This window comes from Loxodonta africana, chromosome 2 (genome assembly GCF_030014295.1).
Source record: "Loxodonta africana isolate mLoxAfr1 chromosome 2, mLoxAfr1.hap2, whole genome shotgun sequence".
Taxonomy (NCBI): domain Eukaryota; kingdom Metazoa; phylum Chordata; class Mammalia; order Proboscidea; family Elephantidae; genus Loxodonta; species Loxodonta africana.
This window is the reverse complement of record NC_087343.1, coordinates 223,419,842-223,425,841: the sequence shown is the minus strand read 5'-3', so window position 1 is coordinate 223,425,841 and position 6,000 is coordinate 223,419,842.

The following is a 6,000-nucleotide window of genomic DNA, read 5'->3' as shown; positions in this document are numbered from 1 at the left end:
TATTTCACTTGTTTTTTCTGGTCTTTGTCGTAAAGAGGGCTCGCTGGAAGCGTCTGTATGTTCCACCGTCCTGGCTCCACCCCCCTCCTTGTCTTTAGTTTTGAGGAATTTTATTAGAATGTGGTACGGGGTTGATCTTTTTGTGTTTCTTCTAATTGGAGTCACTGTAGCTTCCTGTATTTGCAGGCTTGATTCTCTATGTAGTGCTAGGAAATTCTCTATGATTATCTCTTGGAAAATTCTTTCTATTCTGTTATTATTGTCTTGGCACTCTGGAATTTCAGTAATTCTGATATTAGATTTTTTAAGTGAGTCCCATATTTCCATTTGGCTTTGTTCACTTTTTTTTTTCTCTTGTTTTCCTTGAAACTTGATAAGTTCAGTTACTCTTCTAGTTCACTAATTCTATCATCTCTATTCTTTTTGACTCTGTTGAGTGTTTCTCTTGCATTTTCAAATTCAGTTGCTTTATTCTTCAGTTCCAGTAATTCTTTTTGTTTTTTTATGTTTTCAATTTCGCTTATTGAGTTTCTCATTTTGTTTCTCAATTTGTTTCCTGATCTCTGTTGGTTTGTTTTCTGTATGCTTTTTTGCTTTCTTTAAACATGTTTAGCCCCACTGTCTGAAGCTTTTCTATTTTTTCCATAATCCTGATCTCCATGGGAGAAATTTCCTCTTCTTTGTTTTTCTTTTGAAGACTGATAATGACCCTATAGTACAGAGTAGAACTGTCCCATAGAGTTTCTAAAGAGTGTCTGGTAGATTTGAACTGCCAACATTTTGGTGTGCAGCTGTAGCTCTTAACTACTATGCCACCAGCTCATATATATATACTTGAATTCTAAGCTTCCTGATTTTCATGGCAGTTATACTTATTATATTTATCTCTGCTAACTTCTCCTCATCTGTGTCAGTCTGGAAGCTCCTCTGAAACCTGCCCACCATGGGTGACCCTGCTGGTATTTGAAATAATGGCAGCATAGCTTCAAGCATCACAGCAACTAATGGTACTGAAGGAAGAAGTCCAAGCTGCCCTGAAGGCATTGGTGCAAAACAAGCCTCCAGGAACTGACGGAACACCCGTTGAGATGTTTCAACAAATGAATGCAACACTGGAAGTGCTCGCTCCTCTATGCCAAGAAATTTGGAAAACAGCAACCTGGCCAACCGACTGGAAAAGATTAATGTACATGCCTATTCCAGAGAAAGACGATCCAGTGGAATGCAGAAATTAGCAAACAATATCATTAATATCACACACAAGTAAAGTTTTGCTGAAGAAATTAAAAACACGGTTGCAGTAGTACATCAGTAGGGAACTGCCAGAAATCCAAGTCAGATTCAGAAGAGGGTGTGGATGGAGGGATATCATTGCTGATGTCACATCTATCTTGGCTGAAAGCAGAGAATACCAGAAAGATGTTTGCTTGTGTTTTATTGACTACACAAAGGCATTCGACTATGTGGATCATAACAAATTATGGATAACATTGCAAAGAATGAGAATTCCAGAACACTTAATTGTGCTCATGAGGAACCTGTACTTAGACAAAGAGGCAGCCATTTGAACTAAACGAGGGGACACTGTGTGGTTTAAAATCAGGAAAGGTGTGCATCAGGGTTGTATCCTTTCACCATACTCATTCCATCTGTATGCTGAGCAAATAATCCAAGAAGCTGGACTATATGAAGAAGAACAGGGCATCAGAATTGGAGGAAGACTCATTAACAACCTGTATTATGTGATGACGTAAGCTTGCTTGCCGAAAGTGAAAGAGGACTTGAAGCACTTACTGATGAAGATCAAAGATGACAGTCTTTGGTATGGATTACACTTCAACATAAAGAAAACAAAAACCCTGGCAACAGGGCCAATGAGCAGCATCATGATACATGAAGAAAACATTGACATTGTCAAAGATTTCATTTTACTTGCATTCACAATCAATGCCCATGGAAGCAGCAGTCGAGAAATCAAATGAAGTACCGCATCAGACAAATCTGCTGCAAAAGGACCGTTTAAAGTGTTAAGAAGCGAAGACATCACTTTGAGAATTAGGGTAACCCAAGCCATGGTATTTTCAATAACTTCGTATGCGTGTGAAAGCTAGACAACGAATAAAAAAGACCAAAGAAGGAATGACGTCTTTGAACTATGGTGTTGGCGAAGAATATAGAATATACCATGAACTTCCAGAAGGAATGTATCTGTGTTGGAAGAAGTACAGCCAGAATGCTCCTTGGAAACAAATAGAGAGACTGTCTCACTTACTTTGGACATGTTATCAGAGGGATCAATCCCTGGAGAAGGATGGTGAACAAAAAAGAGGAAGACCTTCAACGAGTTGGATCGACACAGTGACTGCACCAGCTGGCCCAAGCATAACAATGATTGTGAGTATGGTGCAGGACCAAGCAGTGTTTTGTTCTGTTTTTCACAGGGTTGCTGTGAGTTGGAACCATCTTGAAGGCACCTGACAACGTCTTCTCCTACGAACTGCTAGAGGGCACTCTTGTCCTCAGGGTTTTTCAGCGCTGAGTGACACGTTCTTACCAAAAACAAAGAAACAAACTTGTTGCCATGGAGTCAGTTCCAACTCAGAGCGACTCTATGGGACAGAGTAAAACTGCCCCATAGAGTTTCCATGGAGCACCTGGTGGATTCGAACTGCTGACCTTTTCGTTAGCAGCTGTAGCTCTTAACCACTGGTTTTTATGTGGATGCTTAAGTCTCTGTGTGTTTATTCTGGCTGGCTCTCCTTGAGGTGGCTAACTTTGCTGGTGTGTTAACTCTTTCTGTCTTCCAAGGTCTTGGTTGTGGCCCTGGCTGTATCCCAGGAGTTGGTTTCCTTTCCCCCTTTATGCTGAGTTTGGGATGGCTTAGCTTTTGTGTGTGTGTGTTTATTTTCCTGGCCTAAGACCTGACATAAATCAGTGGGGCTTGGCTTTCCTGAGGCAAAGGTGGAGAGCGCTTTATGTCTTTCCTGCATGGGAGCCCTTCTACAGCCTCTCCCACAGTGCCCTGCTGTGGACAGGGAGTTAGTTGTTTCCTTCTGAGTTGCCTGTCTGATGTTTTTTTTTTTTTTTCCCCACCCTGGCTGAAGGCTGGGTTTTGTGGACTCCCAATATGTCAATTTCTAGAGCCCATCTGCCTTAGGACTCAGTGAGGTTCTACAGTACTCGCTCACAGCGCCTAGGCCTCTCTTCACTCTCTCCCAAGTGTGTGGTCTGTGAATTCCCACAGCCAACCTGTGCACCTTAAAAACTGGCTATGGCTTCCTCGGTTTAGCTCCCATCCTATGTTCTTTGTTCAGGGAGTTATCCATCCCTGTCCCTAAATGACCACGGTGAGCCTAGTCCTCTAGGTGCCAGCAGCTAGTCTCTCCCATCTTCTGTGTTACCCCAGCTTTTCCTTCCCCTGTTTCTGGTCTCACCTCAACTCTTGAATGCTCCAGGTGCCACCCGGAGTCCTGAGATCTCAGTCTGTGCTTGTTTTCATCTGTTGTTCAGTGGGTTAGTTGCTGGGGATAAATGGGAGTGACTACTTATTTGCCATCTTGCCCCGCCCTCTCCAGAGCGTCTTTGATATTCACTTGGGACACCACTCTAGTCCAAGAATTCTTAGTCTCTTAATGGTTTAGAAAGGAGGATTTTTCCTTCAAACTTGGACACTAAAACATGATCAGAGGAGCAGAGTTTCACTGGGGGACACCTGTGAAAGATAAAGGAGGCAGGAACAGCTGGAAGTCTCCAGACCTGGATTCAGACATGGCACCTGGGAAAGAGGAGGGGGAAGGAAGGCTGGGGGGAAGAGGTTCAGATCATAGCTCAGTGTCTTAGTTATCTAGTGCTGCTGTAACAGAAATAACCCAAGTGGATGGTTTTAACAAACAGAAATTTATTTTCTCACAGTCTGGGAGGCTAGAAGTCAGAATCCAGGGCACCAGCTCCAGGGGAAGGCTTTGTCTCTCTGTCAGCTCTGGGGGAAGATCCCATTCAACAATATTCCCCTGGTCTAGGAGCTTCACAGCACAGGAACCCTGGGTCCAAAGGATGTGTTCCCCTCCTGGTTCTTCATTCTTGGTAGCGTGAGTTTCCTTTCCTCTCTGCTTGATTCTCTCTTTTATATCTCAAAAGAGATTGACTGAAGATACAAACTAATCTTGTAGATTGAGTCCTGCCTCATTAACATAACTGCCTCTGATCCTACCTCATTAATGCCATAGAAGGTAGGCTTTACAACACATAGGATAATCACATCAGATCACCAAATGGTGGGCAACCACACAAAACTGGGAATCATGGCCTAGCCAAGTTGATACACATTTTGGGGGGACACAATTCAATCTATAACACATGGTTTGGACTGGCCATGGAGAAGGCTCAAACACGTGCCCCATCAAGGCTCTGAGGAATCCTGTGTTGTGCAGGAAGGGCCTGGCCGGGGGCAGTCAGTGCAGTGTGGTCTGGTGTGGTGTGATGGTGGTGGATTGAAGGCATGGCAGCTGGGGCATTGGTCAACTGCTCCAGCAGCAGGTCTTCTTGGAGGGACATCTAAGGGCATGGCACATCTCCAGGGCTTCCACAGAGCCTCTGCCCTCCTTCGGAGCATCCGCTCTGAGACCCTAGGAATGCTCAGCCATGACCCCCTTCAACCTCTGTTCTTTAGGGTTAGAGAGGCTCTGCCATGTACTGGAAAGAGTCGGAGCCCTCTGAGCCTTGAAGTCCCAACTAGGAGAATGGAACAATTACAATAGCTGAATTGGAGGGTTGTTGATGGCTCACTGAGTTCAACGAGATGCAGGCTAAAAAAAAATGCTATTCACATGTGGTCATACTCTGGTGGGCAGGGGTCAGTCAGAGCCAGCAAACCTAGGCCAGCAATAATGCTTTAGCACAGCGTTCTCAATCTTTTTGCTTTTAAACCAGACATGAAAGGGAATATATTGTGTAATTCCATTTATATGAAATGTCCTAAACAGGCAAATTCGTGGAGACAGAAAGAAGATTTGTGGTTGCCAAGGGCTGGGAGGAGGGGAGAATAGAGGAATCATTGCTAACGGGGTTGGAGTTTTCCTTTTGGAGTGATGAAAATATTCCGGATTTAGATAGCAGTGATGACTGCACAGAATTCCCTGGGTGGTTCAAACAGTTAACACACTCAGCTGTTGACCAAATGGTTGGAGGTTCAAGTCCACCCAGAGGCACCTCAGAAGAAAGGTCTGATGTTCTGCTTTAGAAAAATCAGCCATTGAAAACCCTATGGAGTACAGTTCTTCTCTTACACGTGTGGGGTTGCCATAAGTCAGAGTCAACTCAACGGAACAGGATAAATGGTTGTACAACCCTAACCAAAAAACCCAAAGCCACTGCCATTGATTCTATTTCATGGATACCCAATAACTCTGAATATATCACAAAGCACTGATCTGTACACTCTAAAAGGGTGAATTTTTGTGGCATATGAGTTATGTCTCAATTAAAAAATATATACAAATCTAAATGTGCTCTCTGCTGGTTTGCCAATTTTTAGAGTGCGTCTTTGACCTTCTGCTCAGAGAATTGAGGGTTTACCTTCAAGGGCACACCAAGTGCCAAGATGTGGGCTGACTCATCGGGTCCTCGAAGTCATTGGTCCTGCCAGGTGGCCTCTGAGGTGGCCTTGTCTCCTTCTGGGTGGCCCCTCAGACTCAATAGCTCTCTCTCCCTTTTCTGGACCATACTTGGGCACACGAGAGATTGTGTTCTTCCTGTCTCTCCTTCTGTTGGCCTGGGTGCTGCAGTCTTCCCCCCTTGGGTTTTTCAGGGTGCAGCCTCCAGGAGTGGGTCACAGATGCCCTGATCCCACACACCCTCTACCGGGTGCTCCATTCTCCAGGGAAGGAGCTGACTGGCTCCTTGCCCCCACTGTGCACAGCTCCAGTGCCCACTGGAGGGAGCCCTTGGACATTATCCATCCGTTGCTTCTCTGCTTCCCACCCCAGCCCTCACCAACCCAGG